The 12788-nt window shown below is 41.6% G+C and overlaps 1 long non-coding RNA gene across 1 annotated transcript in view; it reads left to right on the top strand.

The window, feature by feature from the left end:
• Gm29687 (predicted gene, 29687) overlaps positions 1-12571 on the top strand; it is a 118544-nt gene extending 105973 nt beyond the window's left edge. The window contains exons 4-5 of the long non-coding RNA NR_131149.1: positions 7041-7137; positions 12321-12571. This is a non-coding gene — a long non-coding RNA (predicted gene, 29687). The remainder of the gene's footprint in view (positions 1-7040; positions 7138-12320) is intronic.
• The last annotated feature ends 217 nt before the right edge of the window (positions 12572-12788 follow it).

Raw genomic sequence — 12788 nt, 5'->3', positions numbered from 1 at the left:
GTGCAGGAATGCCAACTCCATCCTACTTCATTGCTTCAAGTAGAGGGACTGTCCAGAACCAGTGAAATGACAGACTGCTATGGTCTATATACACAGACGTGCTCTGTCAACGTCTTTTGTTGAGTGAATCCAAGAGGATGTCAGTGTTGGATGAAGAATATGATCTGGAAGAATAGTCCATGGCTGTGTAAACATGTGACTGCTCTCAAGACAGCAGGAATGCAATGGGAAAGGAATAATTACATGTACAGGGTGCAGTGTGCTCTATGGCAAACAAGGATTGTATTACTTTATATTGGTCATAGGAAAAGCTGAAAGATGTGGAAGGAGGGAGGCTGAGTAGTAGTTTGCTGAACGATGTACTGAGATTGAGGGAAGGAGAGGCAACAGGGCTTGAATTGCTAACTTTTACTTTCTGGCGAGGTTCACTCACACCATGGAGTGCTGGAGTTCAGGAATATTCACATAAAGAAGAGAGGCCTTGCAGAGCACACAGGTCTGCAGCTGAGAAGCCCCCAACTCATGCCTCCCTATCTTGGCAAGGGGACGGCCATTTTCTTAGGTTAACTATGGTTCCTTAGAATTTATGGTGATACTGACCTGACAAATATGGGTGCCAGGTTTACAACACACAGAGGATGCCAGATGCCCTTGGTCAGCCGTTTTGATATCCTCTGCCCATGTGGAAAATAGACACCTGAACATCACCAGATGTGAACCTCAAGTCTATCTATAATCCTCATTCATCATCTTTTAAAATGCCTTCAGACATATTTCATACCCATTAGCTTAGTTACTATAAAAACTACCAAGTGCTGGTAACTGTGCGGGCGAATTGGAACATATATACTTTTTAAATCAATTATTTGTGGGCAACCATGCAACATATATACAGATTCTCAAGGAGGCCAGAGAGGGTACTGGATTTTCTGTAGCTGAAGTTACAGGTAGCTATGAGCTACCTGACATTGGTGCAGGGAGCAGAACTTGCATCCTCTCAGGAAGCAGCAAACGCTCCCAACTGCTGGATAATTTTTTCACCTTTATCTTCCATACTTTTAACGAAATATAAGTTTTTGCACCTACTGGGGAAAATAGTGAAACTATTCATTTGGAAATTTTGAAAAGAGACTTGCAATGCAGCACAATTTGATTTTAAAAGAAATTGAAATTACATTTTGAAGATGTCCTTTTGAGCAGCATTGGTCAAATAGTCAAGAACAGAACTGACTCAAGTGTCCATTGCTGATGGGTAGAAAAACATTCTGTGGTCCATGATGACCATGATGTCATGAAAGAAAGACAGTTTTAATGTTTGGTGTACACAGCAACAGATGTGACTCTGGTGCACCTGCTAAGTGAAACAAACCAATCTCGTACATATACTGTGTTTCCCCTCATGTGTGATACTTAGTAGACTCTGCAGAGAGTAAATGGCTCCATGGGTTGGGGGGAAAGGGCAGTGGAGAACTCTTTTTAATGGGCATTGGACTTCAGCATTGAAAGATGGGCAAATTCTGAGAGCTGGTTGTGGAACACCATGAACAGACTTACTGTACATGCAAAAATGGTTGAGATGGCAAGTTTCATTTTATGTGTATTTTATAAAATTGGAATGAAAAAAAAACAAAGATTTTCCAAGGATAGGGTAATGAGTGAGTTACACAGTGGCCTCATAGAGTTCACAGTCCAGTTGGATGGGCATAAATTTAACTGTAGGAACGGCGTAACATGGTAATAGCTGCAAAAGATGCCAGAGATCCTGAGGACAGGCTGGGGTGGGAGGGGTGCTGGGAGCTTCCAGAAAGGGAAGGACACTTCAACAATATCTTAAAGACCAAGTAAGAAATAGTCAAATAAAAGAGGCAAAGATATTTTAGGACGTCAAGTCAAAACCATATGTGCAAATTCAGGGCACTCTTGAAAAACTGCACAGATTTCTGCCGGGCTAGTGTGTTGGGTAGGAGTTGAGGGACGTAAAATGTGGAGTCTGTCTTGATTTATCCAGCATCTGCTGTGCCCAACCTTAGGAGAAAAAGAAACTTGGGGACATAAGGTGACCGTTCACAGCAGACAAAGCAGCAACATGGCTGTTCTAAGTTCTTCCCCACACAAATTTTATCTCAAAAAGGCACAAGAAGAAATTCTCTCTCCATTCCACAAAAGTTCCCATTATTATTAGTTGTTGTTGTTTTTTCCAGTAATCAGTGCTGATTTCCTCCATACCCTGGTCAATATTGTCAACTCGTGATTGAATAAGCACCTTATAAAGTTACCATGTAGTATGGCCCTTCAATTCAAGCCCCCAAAGGACACAGAATGGGGGTGTCTCCTGCTTTTGGGGTTCTGGCAACAGCTTCCTCTTCAAGTTTGGAGTTATAAGCCTCTGCTGGTGCTGGGCTCTTCTCTATCTTTGCTTCAGATGCCCCTGCTGTTAAAGGCAAATGCAGCATATCAAAGAAGATAACCCTCAAGCTACATAATAGGCAGAATCTTTCTTTTCAGATGAGTGGCTTAGGAAAGAAGACCTGCCAGCCCAGGCAATGGCTTTTGTAGATGTCTCCATCACCAAGGCCAGGGGGACAGCTCTGTTCCCTGCTTTCTACATCAACTATGTAAGAATAAGAAGAGATGGCCCACTTAGAGCTCGGTGCTAGATACAGAGGTAAGGAGAAGCAGAGCAGCAAGACATGGAAAGGAGGAGGGGAAGCAGATAATATTATTAGATGATGGTAGGAAAGGAAGATTCATTTAACATGTTTATTATCATATTATTGCTGGTTATGGTAGCTGATGCCTCTAACACCAGCATTTTGGGGTCTAAGAAAGAATTGCTGCGAGTTTGAAAACAGCCTGGGTTATAGGATGAGGCCCTGACTCAAATAAAACATGGGAATGATAATTCGATTTTATTAGAGATCTAAATGTCTGAGTACAGAGGGGTAAGGGGAGGGGAAAGGAAAGAAGAGAATTCTTAGTGTCAGGGGGTGAAGGGTGGAGGGAGACACTGAGGCAGGCAAAAGGGTGATCTAAAAGCTAGCTCCCTGTGGTGGATTATGGGTAGTACAGCCTGGTGAAGGATTACATAGTGTCAGATACTCTCCTGGACAAGTGTGTCCCACCCTTGAGTGTGACTATAAGTGTCTGAAAGTTGTGCCTAACTTTGCACACTTCTGCCTCACTAGGCCTGGCAGTGGTCCTGGAATTTCCCTTTCTGCCCTCAGGTGAGACTGAGGCTATGTGCACAAGGACCCTGGTACAGATAATATCAAAAGCATTCTGACACCACAGACTCCAGATCTGCTACTGTGTGTCTAAGAATCATGAAAGACATGTCATCAAAAGAGCTTAATATAAAAATGTGGTGAGCTAACCTACTTCTCTGGACATCTCATATTGCATTGTTGTCCTAAGCATCATGAAAGGAGACTACAAGATAAGTCATGTGACCTTCTAAAGTTGCTTACAGTCAATGACCATGGGACCTTTAGGTAACTCCTAATAGTATCACAAGAGTTTGATGCCTAGGGTCTCTAGGTACAAGGGGATGGTGTTGCCAAGCCATGCCTTTCCACCATTAGAAGCCAAAGGGAGGCATGAACACAATAGATTTGGTCTGTTATATGTCTGTATATCTATCTATCTATCTATCTATCTATCTATCTATCTATCTATCTATCTATATATATATATATATATATATATATATATATAGTTTATCTACCTATCATTTTATGTCTATTATCTATCTTCTATCTATGTCTCTATCTATTGTCTATCTCTCTATCATTTATCTATCTATTTCCCATCTGTCTATTCATCTATCTTTCATCTATAATCCATCTACTATTGTCAATCAATCTACTGACTATCGTCTCTCTCTCTAGTTTCCATTTTTCTATCATCTAATTATATACATATATATCATAAAATTCTCATAATTAAGATACATACTTAGATACATATTAATATATCTAGATTTAAAATAGCTACTTCTTTATATTCAAAGAGAACACAAAAGAGATAGACAGAGAGTTGAGAATAAGAGAGAGAAAGTTGAGAATAAAAATGAAAGACCTAAAGCAAGATAGCTTTGAGATTTTGGATGAAATAAACTGGACTAGTAGTGGGTCAGGTGGCAGAACAGGTGTGTTAATGCCAGAGTTAAAGTCAGAGCCAGCAAGGTGCCCCAGGTGGCATGAAGATGAAGCCAGGACACAGCTCATGGGAATGTGGCTATGTTACAGAAGAGCTTGCAAGGTTCTCATTGTGCGTTCAGTAGTGAAACCTCTAAGAGGAGTGTGACTCTGTATTTGACCTTTCTCATTCTAGCGGCTGAACATGTTTGTTTGATGGAATTAGGAGCTGTTTTGTTAAAGCTTTTCAGTTCCTGTTTGCATGATTCTTTAGACGGCAGTGTAGGAGTTTGTTTCCAAGAGCCTCTTGTAAATTCATTCAGTAATTATTTATTGACAGTATGCAGTGTTAGTAAGTCCAGAATCTTTTCTCAGTGCCTCTTTCTTAGTGTATATGGAAAAGTTCTCAGGGCTAATGCTGTCCAACCTGGAATGGCTCCTAAGGAAAAGGTAATTTAAATCACTCAGGTTGGCTATGTCCAGCAAATGCAAAGATCCAAGAAGAGTTGACTCCAGCTAGATTCACATAGAATTGGATAGAGGCACAGTGGGTAGGGTGTCATCCTACCTCCCCTCCCATCCACCCTCATTTCTTCACTACAGTGAGGATAGACCACAACCCTGGGACTCCTATACTGATTTCTACTCTGTTCCCCAGTTCCTGGCTACCCTGGCTCAACCTCAGCACTTGCACCTCATCTTTGGTGTGATTAAGAACACCAGAGTGTTTGTGAATAGATTTAGACAGTATCCATAGAACACAGAAATATGTGCTGGGAAGGCAGAAGGCTTTGGGGGGGCGGGAGATGGAAATTGGAATTGCATTTACATGGCCAGCTGAGCTCCAGGTCTACCAGCAGAGAACCAAGCAGGATAGCACCCCAGCACACAGAGCCTGTTAAAGGAACAATAGTTAAGTTTTACTTCTGCTTCTTGCCCTGCTCTGTATATGACTCTCTCAGCCTGGATTAGTGTGTCCATTTCTGCATCAATCCCCACGCATCCTTTGAGCGCCAACTCAAATGGCACCTTCTGCTGGAAACTTGCACCATTCTGAGTCCCCTCGGAGTGGAGCTGCATCCATCTCGCACCTCCTCTTGTTGATCTCAGCTTTGGCTTTTTCCACAGCCTTCCTATTATGGCCATCCGTTTGCAGAGACCATGCCTGAGCTATTTGTGCATGCCTGCAGAGTGTCTCTCTAGACTCTTGCAAAGATTAAGTCTTGAGTGAGAGGTTGAACTCTTTATAAGCATTGAACTGCGTGTTTTCCCATGTTATGCACCAGTAGGCCCATGAGAGAAGAGACGAGGGGAGATCTGCAAGGGAAGTAAATGGTAGTCGGGTACCTAAACTGCACAGTTGTAACTCTTATTCTGAAAAACAAAAACAAAACAGCCACACACACACACACACACACACACACACACACACGAGAGAGAGAGGGGGGGGATATGTTAATTTTAACAGGAATAACACACAATGGTGTACGTGACACAATGGAGATGAGGCAAAACCTGGGGGGGGGGAGTTGCAATCCACATGAACATCCAAACCTAAAGATAATTCCAAGCGAAAAGAGGGATATTAGACCCCAGAGAATGCAAGTGTCTCAATGAAATCCTCCACCCCTTCATGCCTCCTTGTGTAGAGCAAAGGTGACCACCCCTGAAGTACACAAGGCTCTGACACAAAGGGCTGATGGCCCATCTAGAAGGTGCTCCAATCCCAGCTTCTGGTTTCTGTGCACTGTCTCAGCTGTGTAGCTTCAGACAGTCCATCAATCTCCCATGTTAACATGTCTACTGTGTGGCATGTAGGTAGTGATAAAGGCAAGGTGATGTGTGGATAAGGCATAGGTGGTGTGTGGATACAGTGTGGGTGGTGTGTGGATAAAGTGTGGGTGGTGTATTGATAGACAGGATGGTTGAATTAAGGTTTTAGATCAGATTGCTTTTTAAAGCTCACTTGAGAATTCATACTCCCGAACAAACTTTCTGTTTTATGGGTGTAGTTTCTTAGAAAAAGAAGCAACAGTCAACAAACCATAACACTGAAAACATTGTTTCACACCAGCATCTTACAAACTGCCTTACTGAGCAGATTGTATATTTCTGCTCTATAGTGGGACCCAACACACACTGAGGTAATGATGGAAATATGAAATGAATTTCAACAGATAACTAAGGATGCAGCTTCAAAGGCTGGTCGAGTTCTTGGTACAATAATCTTTTCCCCCTCTAAGTCATTTATATTTTATGAGCCGGAAACAACCGATTCCAATAAGTCTTTGGGCTATGGAAGCAGCCAGGGTTGGATGAAATGTAGCATGGTGTAATGGATGAAGCAATCACTCAGACGGAGCTCGCAGCTCATCCGTCAATAAACCTGTGCTGTGTTGAAGCTAGTGGAGTATGGGAGATAGACATCCAGAAGACGGTGTTTGTTCAGTGCATTGGGAAAACCCATTTTTCATCGGCTCACCAAATGTGCCTGAGAAGTTACTAATTTATCATGTAACAAAACAAAACAAAACACCACTGGTGTGACATAAGCATGCAAAACTTGGGAATACTCCATTCCCTTCTTTTGAACCTTGGAAAGCCAGTAAATAAAGATTATGATGGCAGTGACAAACTGGGTGGGATCTGGCCTGGACTCAGCAGAGGTGGAAAGAGTGTCACCTACACGGGCTTGGAGATAGCAGGAAGGCCTGGGCTCTGCTTCAAGGTCCTTGGGAGTCAGCTCTGAAGCAGGAGCAGATTAAAAGAACTTGAGGATGAACTTGAGTGTCCTTGACGAATTGAAGAGCTCCTCTAGGCAAGCAGGCACTTCATTTCCTAGTAGAGGTAGCTCAGTCCTCAGAAGATATTTCCGAACTAACTTATAGTCTTCTGTCTCTCCAGGGCTCAGAACCCACAAGGATTCTCTAGAGGCAGGGTCTCAGAAGAATGAAAGCTCAGCGTCTGTTTCCATGTGCAAATTGGGGGAATCTTGTTTCAGGTTGGTTACATTTGCTTTTGATGGCTATGTCATAAGTTTCCACAAACTTAATAATCACGATTTATGATAGCATGGTTTCTGCGGCTTGGGAATTCAGATTAAGCTACCTAAGACCTCAGCTCATAACTAGATGATTTTCAAAATGTCCAGCAACCTTTGCTCAGTTGGTAGAGTACTTGCTTAGCATGCACTAAGCCCCCGGGGCAAATCTGTATAATCTGGATATAGCAATGTACAGCTATAATCCTAGCACTGGGGAGATGTTGACAGGAGGAGATTCAAGGTCATTCTTTAGTACATAGCAAGCTCAAAGCCAGCCTGAACTACATAATACGCTGTATAAACAAGCAATAAGCAAGACATCAGATAAAATATCTGTTCTTTGGAGACTCAGGGGGCAACAATCTGCCCCAGGCTTCTTGGGCTAAGTACAGAATTCAGATGCATGTGGTTGTGGGGGCCCTGGCTACTACTTTTTTCATAGGCTGCAAAAAGTTCTCTGAAAGAGCAGAAAGCATTCTATTTTTTCCTTTTTCTTTTTCATTTTTTATTAGATATTTTCTTTATTTACATTTTCAAATGTTATCCCCTTTGCTCATCCCCCCCCCTGAAGTCCACCCCATCCTACCTCCCCTCCCCCTGCTCACTAACCCACCCACTCCTGTTTCCCTGTCTTGGCATTCTCCTACCCTGGGGCATCGAGCCCTCTCAGGACCAAGGGCCTCTCCTCCCATTGATGTCTCACAAGGCCATCCTCCAGCAGAAAGCATTCTTAACCATTGAATTATCTCCCCTGCTCCTTTGCACTTATTTAAAGAGAACATATTCAAATAGTATGGAATTGCTTAATGTGGCAGAACTAGTATCACTAGAGAAAACAAGTGCAAATCCACTAATTTCATGAAGAAAAAAAAAAAAAACCAGAACACTGTCATTGTAAATTAGACATTAAAAAGAAAACCAATAACCAGCAGCCCAAAGATGTTACAAACACTGACCAGTACGCATTCCCCTTTCTCTCCTTACATTCATTTCTGGTTCATTCATTATTTCTTAAGTAGAGGAGGCTATAAGGAGACCCAATAAAAACAGGACTGGTATAGGCTCTAAGACAGCTTATACCTGTTCTTGGTTCCGGGCTGTGAACTGCAGTCACTAGTAATGATTGAGGCAAGCTGAATGCTGGGCACAGAAGAAAGGCACCAAACCCCTCAAAGAGAGAAGAGAGTGGCTGATTTGAGGTGAAAGTGTGACAAGAGAAAGAGAGAATGTTCAAAGCATGAAGAATACACTGTCAAATGAGTGCCACTTGCAGCTGTGAAAGCCCTCAAACTACTTCAAGGAATCTGCTCAGCAATAAAGAAGTCAGATAGTTTGGTGTGGCCAGCATAGGAGGGCCCAAGAAAGTGAGAGGTTAGAATGAGAGACTAGACAGACAGGAATAAAACCTACCTCCTATGGATAAGTAAAAGACATAAGGTCCTCCTAGGACAAGAGGTAATCACAGAAAACTCCACTCACTTTATATTTAAGGTCTCAACCTTTGAGGAGAGTTTTAGGCAAAGCACAACTTTGGACTCACCAATGTGTATATGGGAAGTTAAACAAGCGTGTGGATACCAAGAATTAGGCATGGGGATGGGTTAGATTGCCCACAAATTATGCATGGAGAAGGGCAGAACAGAGTCTGAGGGAACACCGACATTTAAAGAGAACTCAAGAAACAAGCAACTGTGAAAGAACACAGGAGGAATGGCTTGGACGGTAGCAGTGAAGTGATGGAATGGAAATTCCCATGAAGCAATAGTCTTAAATGGCTTTTGGGATTTTCCAGTTTCTTTAAGGTACGGAGTAGATGTTTCTTCCACATTGAAAGATGTCAGTGGTCTGCAGTCTTCCTCAGCATAAGAACAGGTTCTTGCTTTGGAGCTGAACTGCTGCATGGCTCCACTTGCAGTCGAGTCTTCTCTGTTCTGTTTCTTTAAGCATGAATGTTCTCTCTTTACTCACACCAACACCTTCAACTCAACTGCATTCCTTTGTCAACCCTTCTGCATGTTTTCTGTCTCAGCCCAAGCATCCTTTCTTCATGCAAATGCTTCCAAAAATATTCATGAGTTGCTCCTAGGTTCTCCTGTGTGCTCTGATGGACCTGGACCAGGTAGAGACATGTTAGGTGGCATCTATATGAGAAGTCATAACAAATAAAAAAATGAAGGTCAAATAGGAAATTTGGAAGCTTGAATAATAGAGATCAAAGCGGTGTGCTCACAGACTAAATTATTGCATTGTCTAAGACTGTTTGTTTCCAAAAACCAAAAGCTGGATAGTGCATATCTTACAGTTTCTATGTAAACCATCCCTATGGCTTCTTAAATGTTAGTGTATAAAACTTTTCCACAAAACATGTAAAAGCACCGACTTACTCCAATAGGTTACTTACAGCAGATCACAATACACCCAAGTCCAACTTCACAAATAATACATTATGCAAAGCAGCAGTAGAAGAACAGTTATTTGTCCATTTGTCATCTCTATAAAGGTGCTGGAGAAGTAAGAAATGAAACTTGCATCCAAACAAGTAATCTTTCAGAGGGGGAAAAAAAATCAAGAAGTCCAGTAGCACTGTCACAGTTGGGTAGGATACGTGCTAGTTGGCTTTTGGTTTTTTGGACTTTTTTTTAGGTTTGTTCATGTAGTGAGGTGACTATTTTGCAGTGTTGGACTTTTGAGTCTAACACTGAGCTTGATGGGAAGGTCATGGTGTTGGGAAGAACATTTATTGATATTTCCAGAGGAAGGCAGGTTCTTACTTTGATTTCACAAAGTTTATAGTCAAGGCCACTTGTTCCAAATTTTGTGATTTTCAGAGTAAAGGCGTAAAATGTAGACTGCCTGCCTGCCTGCATGGTGAAAGAAATGAGTCCAACAGGTTACATGAAGAACAAGTATTTATTCCTTGATGTTGAAATTTATCGTTGTAATCTATACTACCAAGCTTAATGTTTAAATTCTATATTTTTAGATTTATTTCTATTATTTTAAAATTATGTGTATATTTTTATCTGTGTATGTGTGCATAAGCACAGATACTTGTAGAGGCCAGAAGAGGGCATCAGATATCCATGTAGCTGCAGATATAAGAATCTGTGAACCTCAGGAATGGATACTGGGAATAGAACTTGGGTCCTCTGCAAGAGGCAGTATACATTCCTCATTACTAAAGCCACCTCTCCAGTCCCTGCATTCACATTCTTACCTAGGGAGCAATGGGCAAACATGAATCTGCGAGGTGTTTTCTGGAGAAAAGTCCTGAGCCAAAATCACCAACATACAGGGTTATAAGGTGACTTAGGAGTTCAGATGTCTCCATGAACTGCGTGTGTGTTTTAAGTTTCTTTGACCGCAGATGTTTAGATTAGATAAAATCCAAGAGCTCCTGTTTACTTTGAATGACATTATACAGTAGTGTCTATATCAAAATAAGCTATATCTGTCTATATATTGTTCATTTTAATGCAAATACCTCAAGTCACATATCTTAGACCCATAATATCCCTTACTTACTATATAGTCACCAACTTCAGGCAACAGAATTGCCTGCTTCCAGAATACTAGAGATGACCTAGTGACACATTCAAGTTGACTGAATTTGGACTGAGTTTTTAAACAAACATTTACAATACAGAAAAATATATACGAGAGAATTAATTGTACACTGTTCAAAACTTGTTTTTGCTCCAGTAAGGAAATGTCATTGTTTGCATTTGACTATTGTTTATTTGAGAAATGGTAGTGACTGCCTTGTCCTAGCTCAGAGAAGCTTTAGTAATAAACATAATAGGTAGGGATTCATAAGATTACCCTGTTGTAATCTCCAATCTATTATTTTCTTGCAATAGCTTTCCCTTGTGTTAACATAGTCTTTTCAGCAACCTGGTTCAAGGGTTTATCTCACCCTCCTGTTCCTATGAGTAGTCTTAAAAAATAAACAGTACACAGCTTTTTATAATAAAGAAAGCAACACTTATCCTGAAATGTTTGGCCTCATACCCCAGTGACAACCAATTTTTTATTATATTAGAAGTTGTATCTGATCTCTAGTCATACATTTAAGCTGGATTCCTGTAATGTATTGGATCATAATTCCAGTTACAGGGACAACTTGAGAAAATTCAAAGTAGCCCCCCTCTGTGTCTCCTGGGCAGAAATACTCTGCATGAGGCTAGACCGATCCTTCCAGCTCAAGGTAGAAAATGCTTCAAGGCTTTCTCTGCAGCCTTGCCACAGACACAAACAGGAGAACCAGATGAGTGTTACACCATCTTGGGTGGTGCAGGATTGAAGTCAGGGACATGGGTGAGAACGGGCCTTGCTGAACCACCCGGTGTGTTCCATACTGGCACAAGGAGGAGGGCACGCATATCTGGGAGTCCATACAACTGCAGGAACTGTAAGGCATGTTCCATGTTAGGATGTGGAGGGTCACATGGTGATCTGTGAGTCCATGTGGCTGTGATAACTGGGGTTTGCAGCACTAGCTGTTGGCTGGGTACTATCTGTTTGGCTCAGTTTGGATTATGCTAATAGGTTGATTGTCAATACTTCACTTTTTTCTTTATGGTGCCTTAACCTCTTTTCAAGAGAATTCCAAAACTGATGCTTTGCTTCCCATTCCTTGAAATTAACAGGGGTGGAGGAGAGCAGTTATGAAATTCATGAATTTTTAAGGAACCACGAAAAATAAATAAAGCAAAATGTTCTCTCATTTCTCTCCAAAAGAAGCAGCTCTGTGTTGAACAATGAAACCTAACTTCCTGGACAGAGACAGTGAACATGCCCAACAGTACCCGGAGGCAAATGCTGTGCTGAATTCACATCCCCAGCTTACATAACATCCCTCTCCCTGCCTGTCCTTGCTGAAGGATTTCCCACACTACACAGAAGTCAGCACTCATGTTTAAAACAGTGCATGGAAGACAGGACAAAGTAAACCGGTTACATGGGGGATTGTCCTTATAGATTTCATACTGAAGGCCTCAAAGTCAAATTGCCTCATTATTAGGCACCCACGTAACTGTAACGGAACCATTAACCTGTTCCTGTCTGGTGATTTTTTTAACACAGTTTTGTGTACACTATGAACTAGAATGTAGTCTTTTTATCTACATGTTCCCTTCAAGGTTCCTGACGACTTGAGATTGTCCACCTGATGCCAGTCCTCCAGTATCCAGGAGAGAATTATCTGGACCTCATGTTCCCACAATGCACTTCTTTGCACTTTCCCACACTGATGCTCATCTGCCACTTCCACCCACAGCCCGCCTTAAGCAATCTTCCTGCTGCCGTCTACCCATCAGCCTGATGTCTTCTGTTCCATGACATTTTTAGCATTGTCTGCAAACTTGGGAGGGACTCAGCACACTCCTCTACCAAATTAATAACTAAAACAAGAAACAAGACTCATCTTGACAACAACTCTGCAGACTACTCATTTACATTTAAGCATCCTTAAAGGAACTTGTTTTTATTGTCCCTGGTGGATTATTTTAGTAGTATTATGATAATTGAGACTTGAGTAATTTTAGAGCTTCGTGTTTGTTAAAATACTTTCGAAGGTACAATAAAATTATAGAGTAACCATATATTGG

The sequence above is a fragment of the Mus musculus genome, chromosome 12, assembly GCF_000001635.26.
Source record: "Mus musculus strain C57BL/6J chromosome 12, GRCm38.p6 C57BL/6J".
In the NCBI taxonomy this organism is placed as follows: Eukaryota; Metazoa; Chordata; class Mammalia; order Rodentia; family Muridae; genus Mus; species Mus musculus.
This window is presented reverse-complemented; position numbering and strand designations above follow the sequence as displayed.